Here is a 12,667-nt window from a genome sequence, read left to right on the forward strand (position 1 = left end):
CTGTTGCAATATTCCATTATGACAGTTGTCACCAGCTTGCTGGAATTCACATGCAGTGCAAAACAAAAAGGATTTAAGTTCAGATTCAAATTCAGTGCATCCATCTTAAAACACAGATCCACTTAACTCCACCCCCAATCCTGACTGATCACTGATCCTAACCTTAAACACTGGCCTCTTACTTGCCCAAACAGACAAACAATAACCCAAGTCCCTGCCCTGCTCACCCAGGAAATAGATGTTCTTGCTTCTCTTCTTGACAGCAGCTTGGAAGCCTTCCTAAGGCATGAGATAAGAATTCTTCAACTTTGTTTCCCCCTCCCCACAAATACTCAGATCTTTAATTTAAATTTACAGATGTTTAACATTCTACACATTCCTAAAACCAAGGAGTAAGAGTTTCTCAATTCCATTTACAGTATTCCATGTGGACCTAGGGTACATACAAGCTCAATTAATGTACACCTAAAACTACCAGTACTTCTACAAAAAAAAAGTTTACAGTACAGCAAATTGACATTAGAATTTTGTAAAGTTGTATATCCCATCAAAAAGTGGTGGACATTCAGACTTTAAAAAAGTCAACACACCTAAGGCTGCAGTAAGTTTACAGTTGGTTTTACATAAAGAACATTTCACATCCCCCTGCAAATTTAGGTTCCACAGCAGTACAAGACCAAAAACACTAACCATCTTCATTACTTAACAGCTGTAGCCTTGACTGGAACGCCATGAGGGGAAAGGTTTTAGAGCTTCAACAATTTAAACAATTGAAATACAAAAGCACAAACTGCACTAAAACCCTATTGCTGGGCCACTGTATATAGATTTAAGCCTTCCAGCCACATCATGTTTTCTACCATCAGGGAGATTACAGCTTGTACATATACAAACTTTTGGTAAAACTAAGCTTCACATTCACTACTCCGCTCCTTCAAATGGGTTCTAAAAGGTGTACCAAATAGAAATGGTTTACTACCATAGTATCCTATACAGTCACAAGTCAATACACAGGAGACAAGGGCAAAGTATGCAATACTAAACAAAACAATTACACATCCAGAACAAGGAAGTCCTCCAGAAAAAGCATACGTTTTCATATTGATCCCTCCATTCTCACAAGGCACAGTATACACCCACTCTCAGTCAGCATTACTTTTTAGTACAGGCAATTAGAAAAATACTGCCTTACTGGGATAAATCAGGAAGTCTGCCTTACACTGGACAGGAGCATAGTTTACCCCCCGTTTTACAATTTACTTAATTCACTTCTGAATTTCAGTCAATGTAAGATTTAGTTACATGTGTGCACCCATGAAATAAATCTTACATACTGCCGATTCTTTTCCAGTGGTACCATAAAACAATTTAGCCAATTTTTTCCCAGTGCTTGCACAACACTTTCAGTATTTGACACTCATTCCCTGATTAACCAGTGCTTCTGCTGGGGGAACACCGTCATTAAGGCTAGAAAACCTATAAAGAACTCCAGCAGCTGAAGGCTAAACAAAGGCTTTAAAATCAGGGTCCCCTCCTACCTGGAACTGTCAGCTTTGGCTCAACCAGCCAGCTGGCTCAGGTGCTCCTGGAAACAGTCATCACAAAGCTGATATAAAGACCATCAGTCAGAACAGGAAGCTGTTCCTACCTTTGAAAGAGGCTCAAGTGATGTCAAGCCCAGAGTTGCCCCACACATGATCTCCCCTGGTCCCCGTTGGTAGAGAATTCACTCAGCAACTGACTGGGTGCCCTGGCTGTTGTATTGGTTTAGAAACACTTAACTCCTCAAGCAGATCTTCACAGAAGAGTAAGCACCCAGTCTACAATGTGCCACATCTGCATGTTATTCCTGGCAAATAAAGGTAATCCCTTTGGGAGCAAAGGCCTGGTCAACCCTTCCAAAAGCAGAGAACCTGAAGTGGAGAAAGATTTAGATTTGAGCCTCTGCAGTTAGAAACAGTAAGAAATTTACTTCCAGCTACACTTTTGTACTAAACTGCAAAAAGGTTCACATTGCAGCACCTATCCAGGACAAACCAACAGGAAAAAACCCTGCAGAGAGCTAAGAGAAAACCCCCAATCCAGATTTTTTGCCACAGGGAGGGATCCAGTACAGTTCCTCCTGTGGGGAGAGCAGTTCTTGTGCCAACACCCATCAAGAGACCCTAGCTGTCATACTGTTTCCACAGAGCCTTAACCAGCAAGGAGTCCTCAGTGTGCCAATTCACTGTTGCACTGCAGTGTATCCAAAGTGATTTATTTACATGTGTGCACCCATGAAATAAATCAGATACAAAGCAGTAATTCACTTTTTCAAAGCCAGAATGACCACCAGTCAAGTGCATGTCAGTGTAGAAGTGCAGCACCAAGAAGAGAGTCAGGAGAAAAAAAAAACTACACCTCAAATTTAACTCAAATATGATAGAAAATCACCAAAAGCTTCCAAAACCTAACACTAGGCCTATTGTAAAGGGTAAGAAAGCACTTAATACTCATGTACTGGTTATTAAAAGCCACGTATATGGAAAATTAACCTACTCCAAGTAAAAAACATGATACAAGACTGAAATTCACCTCTTCTCCAGGGACAGTGTCCTTCTAGACATTACCTTTGCATCTGCTCCAAGACCCATGGGCATCCAGGAAATTCAAGGACTGCTTGCAGCACCTCTTCACTTTCAACTTTTGAAACCACAAGGCTTCAATACTTACAGGTGGGCATCAACAGGTTACACAGTGGGTATCCTTTTAGCCAGCCATTTAGCTTCCTCTGAACAATTCTCCAAGCCTGTCACTCCACACTGTGCATTCAGATGGCCAGGGACTGGGGAGCTCTGATCATTGCACTATAGTTTAACTCACAGCAATCAGCACCACTGCTGACCAGCCTTATAAAAAGAAGTAGTTCTGTGCACAGAAGCCCTAGGTTTCCACAAACCTGACAAGATCTCAGCTGGAAACTCCACAAGCATCCTCTCTCCAGTGACTGTGCTCATTGTCACAATCTGCTTTTCAAAACAGCACCTGAAAGAGACAAGCTAAGCAAAGCAGTGCTGACCAACCCACTTCCACAGAGAGAGGACCAGGACAAGCGTTGTGCAGACTGCTCCCAGCCTTAAAACCCTTACACCGACCCTGACCTGTATCTCCCCTCTACTTACCTTCAGCTCACCGTGTTCACTGAGGGAAGCCCAAAAACACAAGCAGCAGCACAGCTTTCTGCAGTCTAGCAGAGACAGAAGCACCAGAATGTTGGACAGAGTAGGAGAGGGAGTAGGTTCTTCCCTGTCAACCCGGTGAAAATGATCAGTCAGCATAAAGCCTCTTTCTTGTTTCTGGTTTGAGCCCTAGAGAAGAAGTTACAGTATTTAGTAACAAGAGTTTAATACACTAAAATCAGACCCCTGCTGTCACAACTGTGATCATTTGTTTCACAACACTTCAGAATCCTACAAGTAGAGGAAGAGACTCATTTCTATAGATGTTGGAAATTTTAAAATTGTCTAAACCAAAAGCAAATAGGAACTTCACACTAACCTTAACTTCACCCTATGTTTTCAAGAGCTAACATTTCTTAAAGTTATTAAAAAAAAACTATGAAAACCTTTCCAAACTTCTCTTGATTAAAACAAATACATAGCAAAACCACTCACCTTGCACAGTAACACCAAAAACTAACAACGACCAGCCCAATAACACAAAGCCTCAAGAGCTCTTTCTCTTGCTACAGACAGAAACAAACAGAGCCCAGGTTCCTAGGCTGCCTTGTTATAAGCCTCAAGATGACCTCAGGGGAATAGCTAATTTACCAGGAGCCAATCCTAACATCTCCTCAAAGTGCAAGCACCAAACCCACACCGCTTCTAATACAACACACACCTGCTTCCTATGACCAAACAAGTATTAGCCAGCTAACCTATTGATCTCTCCATCCCAAAGCCAAATTAATTTCCAAATTACTAACAAGAACACTCATTAAATAGTAATCTGCTCCAATTATTCAATTAGTTGCAGTTTCTTAGTGATTAAACCTTTTTAGCCCTTCAACTTAACTCAGAAATGGTGAAAAGTGACTTTGAAGTCAAACTTCAAATTATTTAAGATCTTTAAAGTGTCCTTTACATAACTCCAAATGTTCAAAGTGTATGTATCCATACTGTATATCACAGATACATATGTAACCATTCAAAATGAGCGGGGTTCGTTGCTGTAAAACGTGGTGGGCGTGTCACATCAAAACACATCATTAAGCGTCATATTGCGTCATACCTCATAATACCGCAGCTATGATAATAGTATCTGGAATCACTGCCAGGTGGAGCAAATAAAGCTTAACCTTTCATATACAGCATTTGAGCTGTCACCACAAAATGCTCGGTTTCAAATCCCGATCACTGCTGAGGTACAATCATTATCCAATTAAGAATTTAAGTTGTATACTCTTTAGACTTTTAATTTTAAACTGTGTATTACAGCATGCTAATCATTAAACATTAAAAAGTTTGTATATTTTATAAAAGAAAGATTGCTCAGTTGGACAAAAGTACACAACCTTCCACCTTAATCATAAATATTTTAATTATGCATAAATATTTTATGTATCAAAGTCTTTAACTTGGTAATTTACATGGGTTCTGGCTTTAATGTACTTGTTCTAACATCATTAATGTAGCACTCCCAGGTTCACCCTCACCACTGCCACCTCAGGTCAGTCCCCCACCACTGGGGACTCAAACCCAGGCCTTCAGTGTCATGCAACAGGGAACCAGCCAGCTGAGCTAAAGGGAGATCTCCCTTCAGCCCAGCAGCTGAGGACTCTGCTATCCACAGGGAAGGGCGGTGACATCACCGCGCTGGTAAGCTGGCTCACACAACCTGCAATGCCGGCCGTATGCATTACATTAAGCTTATATTCTGTACTTCATAAAAAAGTTATAACGTTTTATCCTTTTCCAGGAATACGTACAGTACAGTAGTAAGAACACCGCTTGCTATTATTGTAAAAAGATAAATGCTGTAGCGATTTAACATCACTTGATAGCTATATTAATATGGAATCGTGTAACTAAGAAGCTAAAGTATCACATGTGGACGTTTTGGAAACATTTTGACATTTGTTTCTTTTAAAAAAAAAACTTCTATTGTTCTTGTAGTGGTAATGAGCACTATAATGTAGCGAGCTGCACCCAGATGGTTCAAAGAACGATCAGAGCATTACTTTCGGCTTGGTTCTCATATAGCTGAATGCATAAAAATAGTCCACTATTATAGCTTGTTGTTGGCTCTGGTGTGAATTTGTGTATCTGGATCAATTAAGTGATGATATTGTGATTAAGGATTTCTTCGCTAAATTCTTTAAGTTAAACAAAGGAGGGAAGAAGGGTTATTTTCCAAGATTCTGACTGATTAAATTTCCTTCATTTAGCTGAAATGGATAAAGAAATCATGCAGTAGTTATATGTAATAAACTAAACTGACTGGTAAAGCGAATTCCTGAGTGGATCAGAGTTCCAAGAGATTCAGACTGGTAGAGTAAAAGCCGTAACGGATCAGACTTCCATGGGATCCGGAATGGTAGAGTAAAACTTGGAGCGGATCGGATTTCTGAACGATCCGGACTGGTAGAGTAAAACCCAAAAAGGATCAGACGTCCAAGGGATCCGAATGGTAAAGTAAAACCCGGAGCAGATCAAAATTCCGTGTGATCCGGACTGGTAGATTAAAACCCGGAGCGGATCAGACTACATTGGGATCCAGACTGGTAGAGAGAAAACCTGGACTGGATCAGATTTCCATGGGATCCGGACTGATAGAGTGAAAACTGGACTGGATCAGACTTCCATGGGATCCAGACTGGTGGAGTAAAACCCCAAACAGATCAGACTTCCATGGGAGCCAGACTGGTAGAGTAAAATCCAGAGAGGATCAGACTACCTGGAATCCGGACTCGTAGAGTGAAACCCGAACTGGATCAGGCTTCCACGGGATCTGGACTGGTAGAGTGAAACCCAGACACGTTCAGTTTCCCATGGGATCCTGAATGGTAGATTAAAACTTGGGGCGAATCAGACTTCCAATAGGTCCGGACTGGTAGAGTAAAACCCAGACCGGATCAGACTTCCAAGGGATCCAGACTGGTAGAGGAAAATCCCGGAGCGGATCAGACTTCGAAGCAACCCGGAGCGGATCAGACATCCAAAAGATCTGGACTGCTACAGTGAAACCCGGACTGGATCAGACTTCCATGGGATCTGGACTGGTAGAGCGAAAACTGGACCAGATCTGACTTTCAAGGGTTCCGTACTGGTACAATAAAACTACAGGGAGGATCAGATTCCCATAGGATCCGGACTGGTAGAGCGAAACCCAGACCAGATCAGTTTCCCATGGGATCTGGACTGGTAGAGCAAAACCCGGACTGCATTAGACTTCCATGGGATCCGAACTGGTAGAAAGACTCGGAGCGGATCAGACTACCATGGGATCCGGACTGGTAGAGAGAAAACCTGAACAGGATCAGACTTCCATGGGATCCGGGCTTGTAGAGTGAAACCCGAACAGGATCAGACTTCCATGGGATCCGGACTTGTAGAGTGAAACCCGAACTGGATCAGACTCCTATGGGATCCTGACTAGTAGAGTAAAACCCGGACCAGATCAGATTTCAATGGGATCCGGACTGGTAGAGTGAAACCTGGAATGGATCAGACTTCACACACACAATTCTCTACAAAGTGAGCCACAGTGCCACCCCAATAGTACATTTCTTACAAAGTGTTAGAAGTTACAAGAGTTTGGTAATGGATTGTGCACAGCTATACAATATGCTATAAAAACACAGCTGAGATGGTTTTCTTGGTAAGATCTACCACAAGTATTCAAAATTCTCCAAGGCCTTGACATGGTCAAACCAAAGGATTTCTTTCAAATAAATATTAAAACACAATCCAAAGGGCATAAGTGGAAGCTGTTTAATTGCTTTTAAAAACAAGAGAGGTGGCACTACTTTATCCAAAGGGTCATAGCTATCAAGGCCTTGGTTGAAACTGATGCTTTGGCTTCATTCAAAAAAAGCTGGATGAGATTCTTGGTTCAATTAACTACCAAATACTACCAAATGGGCTGAAACAGATAAATGGGCTCCTCATTTGTAGCCTCTCCTATGATCTTCAATGGGAATTAAATAAATAAGAGAGAGAACAGAGGACATTAATTACTGCTTCCTCCACCAGACAAAACAGCTGGATGTGACTGTTCAGATCCAGTGGCACCCACTTTCAATGAATCAGAAGAAGTAGAACCAAACAATGTATGGGGAAAATTGGTTCCTATCTGCCTTTGCACTTCCAGAACCCCCTCCCCCCCCCCAAAGACACACAGCAAAACAAGCTTAATCAGTGCCACACTGTAATGAAACTGTGTCCCCCACAGTAAATATATACTGTACAAAGTTTGTATATAAAAAACATTGTCTGTGCCTGAAGTTAAACTATAAACCACATCCAATGTAAAGCAATGTTAAAAAGAGACTAATGTAAACTTAAAAGTTTCCATTTTGTGTGTAAAAGGGTGCTGGTGTTAAATTGTTAAAGGAGTTAGCTTTAGTTTGAGTGCACATCAGAAAAGTGATATTCAAAACAACAAGAAAATAACTATTTCCTTCTCTCAGTTTAGGACCAATAATCTGGTAATCTTTATATGACTGTTTTAGAGACTTTTTTTGTAATAGCTGCCATTGTGGTTTAGTAGGCTTTAATACTTACCTGTGCCTGAATCATGATTATAGGAATGTACCAACTACCTCAGGCTGAAGGATGGAGGGAAAGAAAAAGGCCTAACTTTTTATTTGAAGATTTTTACTAGTGTAATTTACAGATAGATTCCAAATCACTTATAATCTCTTTTAAATTAAACTGATTCTAGGTTAAAGTTTGTCAATCATTTGCCATCACCCACCAGATAAGATCGGGAAGTGGGAGGCACCTACAGGGGGGTACAAATAGAGCCACCACTGTGGAGGACGTTTTTTGTGGAAGAAGGCTAGACCTGTTATCGAACTTTGGAAGTTTGTGAAGAACTGTCAAGATTTAAATCTCCTGATGTCAGGATTATTTTGTTTAAACATTTTTTTCTGTATGTGGTAAAGAAGGTAAAGTCAAAGTAAGTCTGTTGGATTTATTCCTACCTCTTAAAAAGAACCTGCTCGTTGCTTTAACCAAATTTCCTGACAAATTCTGCTTCCTTTTTCATGATTTACCCCTGACAGCTGTATACATTATACATGTAGAAAGACATTACTTCATCTTCATGCAAGGCTGAAGGTTATCATATAATTACTCCTGTGGGATTGGATTATCAAACTAGCCCTTAGGTCCAAAACTTCCTCACAATAACAGTACACAGTTTTTAATGAGTGATATAGAAATGTTCCCCTGAATTCATCATAAGTGTCTGCTAATGCAGTATCCAGTGATCAAATTAAATTTATTTATTTGCTTCAACCTACATCCATTTGCCATCATTGGTTAGAATTTCTGTACTAGTTTTAAGATTCATTTCCCACAACATTGACCTTCCAAAACTCCAGTATCTGGGCATGTGTGATGCGATAAAGGTTGATGAGGCACAATGGCTGTCCTACTGCAGGTCTGTTGTAGTCCTTGAAAAGCTTCTTGGGGGTCTTGAATCAGGCAACAAACACTAAAATTGGCATTGTTGCTTTGTAGCTGGAGTAATTAGCTTCTCTGTGATTTTTTTCACTTTAACCCAACATGAGGGAAAGAGGAAGCAGAGTGGGTAGCAGCATTGAAAACCAGCAGATTGTTCCACCCGCTCACTGCTGACTGTTCATGTTGTCAGGGCTTCCCCCATCCCACCTCACTCGAAGAAGGCTTGAAACTGTTCCAGATTAGCACACGAATGAGGGAGAAGTCCTTCTATTGAGGAACTGAGAGCAGTTTTCTAACAGCAACACTGGAACCAGCAGTGCACTGCTGAACATTAACACCTGTTACTTTCTGTTTCCTAGAGCTTTTGTGAAAATTGTAAAGCAGATCTCAGAGACTAATGATTTTGTAACATGAGGCTGCTGTAAAGGAGCATCAGATTTATTACAGTGGCATCAAATATGCAGAATAAGTCAGGAAATGAAAAGAATGAAAATGCTGACACTGAATTTACACTCAGACATTTACAAAATGCTATTCAGAGGAATTTTGAGTTGTAAAACGTCTCGTAATATTTCAATTTTTGTCAACAGATTTGTACAAACTACTTTCTTTTTTGTTGGTCTTCAAATGATCAAATACATTATAAAAATGCAATACAATAAAGTTTTCCACAAAAATATTTTCCCACCTTCCCACCTTTTCAGATTTTTACACTTCAGTAGTAGTCATTACAGTTGAAGCTCAAATCTCCTTATCTTGCACCAGGAAAGGTACAAACAGCAGAGGCCTTGTCTAATATTCAGTTAATAGTGAAATCATTTTTCTGCAAGCTTCTTAGAAACTTTATTTCCACAGCGTTTCCATTGTGGTCACTATAAAACCAGAATAGATACTCTTGGTTAAGGGAACGTCAGAGCAGCTGGGTTCAGTTTTTTTCTGAAGGAACTAAAAAAGTAAAACCTTCAATTCCGACCACAAAACAGTAACACCAAGGGAGCTCATGTTTAACATTTGGGATTTTTTAAATGCATGCAAATCACATAAGAGGTCTGTTACTACAACTCTCCCTGAACCATACAGTATCTTCAGTGAGACAAATATACAGATCCAGGCTAGTTTAAAATATCTAATTACCATTTATTACATTCATAATTACCAAGGGAATTCCATATATCCACAGCTTTCCTGTGACAGAAAGTCTGTTTGTCTCCATGAATATATTTTAAAAACATATCATTTAAAATGTTACAAAGAAGAAAAGGCCATTTGGCCAATCTAGCCTATTTAAAAGTTAGAACTAAATTGATTGGAAGATCTCATTAATTTGTTCCACTTCACCAACATGGCTGAGTAGCTTGTTCCATACTCCCACAAAAAAATTGACCATATATTTCATTCAAAAGCAACTTGCATTATTTCCCTTTCATACAGTTGGCAGTACAGTGGAGTAATCTGAGAGAAGTACATTGTTCAAGCACAGAAGCTATTCAGGAGGTGAACCTGACACAACTTTCCCGTTCAAAATCCAGAGTCCTCAACATGAATCTACTCTACAGTCACCAGTAGCAAGTCAGATAGTGCTTTTTCATATCTCTTAGGTCCTGGGTTTAATTTGGGGCAACCTCTGTGTGGAGTTTGCATGTCATCCATATATGGGTTTATTCTGGCCATTCTGGTTTCCTTCCACATCTCAAAGTCATGCAGGCTGTTGATCAGCTAAGCTAAATTGTCCTCTGAATGTCCCATCTGCTTCCATTACCAAATATGACCGGATATGGCTGTAAATGCACTATCTTGGTAGTGCATGGCACACAGGACAAGCAGACTGTTTCAATAATGAGTGTGCTGATGTTGAGACACACCTCACTTCCAAGTCTACTACTCCGAATTGTTTGTGACTGTGTTCTGCCACTGGTGCACCACTGTATTGAGAATCACAATCTGATGGCCCAGGCTCAAATTTCTGATATCTCTGCTTGAAAAGAGCATCTGTACTGGTTAAGCCCTTCAAGAACCTAAAATAAATCTTGAAGCAAATAAAGATCTCACAATCTCAGTTTACGACCCTAACCATAAACATTTTTTTTCTTAAGATGAGATAGGTTCCATACAAATGGTGGCAATTTGGCCTTTCAAACTCATTGGTTGTTAGTAGATAATTGATCTGAGGATCTCAGTCAGCTGTTTCCTAAAAGAAGTCAGAGTTCATCTTCAAAACAGGAGAGGGCTTCTTGAGAATCAAGATATAAAATAGAAACGGAAATAATAAAGAACAAAAAAAAGTTAATCTAAAAAAAACATTTTATCAACCAATTTAAATGAGACAACTTTGATAAATAGAAACAACTGACATATCTCAGAGTTATGAGCTTATAAAGATACTCTATATCTAAGCAAATTGAGCTGTCCATGTGACAAAAAGCATAACTAAAGACCAGCTGCTATACTGTACAGCTGAGACTGTTTTGGAAATAACAATAATGTTAAACCTATAAATGCAAGGCTTTTGGAAATGTCACCAGATTCAACTTTAAAAACCATCTTTTATTGTCAAAGAAAACTTGGTATGTAAAGTGACTTTTTCCATTCCATGTGACAACCTCAGCATCATATGACGGAAAAACATGTACATGATATATATACAGTTCCTAACTTTGCCCACATTCCCCAACTCCTACACAAGCATATTTGACTAGCCTAGCTGAGGCTTTATAAGGGTTTATGCTATGTGCAAAGAATAAACAAAGCAAGCACTAACATCAACTACAAAATCAAAACAGCAGTGTGAAATATGAAAAACAGAAATTATATAATTCATAGCACATTGAGAATCCATTGCTGATCCATTACTTTATTCACACTCAAAGGGTGATACTGCCTTTGTTGAGTAACTATACCAAAAGACTGTCCCGCTGAGAATCATCTGAACAGGTGAAGGCATCACAACCAAATTCAGCAGTTTGGTCAAATTCTAATGATGACAAGATGAGACAATAAATATAAAGGCACAGCATATTTAATATGTTCATGTTTGGTGTTAAATAGCCTGGTTGAGGAAATTACAGCCTTGGTCACAAAATCAAGGTTGACAACCCCCCAATCAATGACGAATGAACCAAGGATGCTGCTGTGAGGGTGAAGATGAGGTGTAGGTAGGAGTGTGATAAAAGTGGTGCATATCAGGCATATATTTATACACACAAAAGCACAAGTGCAAGATTAAAATTTGATTTCTCCCCAAGCTTCTGTTTAACAACTTAATTATAAGGAGCATGAGAATGCCTGACCCATTCTTTAACTGACAGACTTCTCCATCATACATAACTAGATTGAGACAATAATATGGCTACATATACAAAATTGCTAACAAATTAGGAAAAATGGCCATGTTAAACGTATGAAAAGAGTCTGTGTTACTTAGCTGAGCAGTGGATCAGACAATTCTATTCCCTTTATCAAAGACATTGTATGTCCAGTGAAGCACAGATAATCTACAGAACCAAGAAAAACAGATCCTTACTTATTAATGTTTCAATTGTCCTTACTTATTAATGTAACAGTCTTTTTATTCTATTCACTTCTGTAACGTACAGTAGATATAGCTCTTAAGACATTGAAAAGCCAATGGCAATGTAGAAAATGTGCAGGAATATAATGGCACAAAACCTAATGAACAGGCCAATTGCAAAACTGGCAGTGCTGCTGGCTAAACAAATGAAGAAAAAAGATTTCGGCCCCATGAACTTTGAAAAAGTCCCTGTAAGTACTTTCTAAAGCAAAGGGGATCAATGCATTTGTCTGTTTCTTAAATGTCTGTCAACTGTCCTGCACCTTTCATTAATTAAAAAAAAATATTGGCTGCAATTTTTTTTCTTTGGTATAATACCAAACACTTCACTGGAACAACCAGGAGAAAAGGGAGATGGCATTTCTAGTAATTCACACTGTGGTGCTACCCAGGAAAACATAAAGTCTTTATTAGCTGTGTTTAAAGGTTT

Source organism: Atractosteus spatula, chromosome 16 (genome assembly GCF_055471065.1).
Source record: "Atractosteus spatula isolate fAtrSpa1 chromosome 16, fAtrSpa1.hap1, whole genome shotgun sequence".
NCBI classification, from domain to species: domain Eukaryota; kingdom Metazoa; phylum Chordata; class Actinopteri; order Semionotiformes; family Lepisosteidae; genus Atractosteus; species Atractosteus spatula.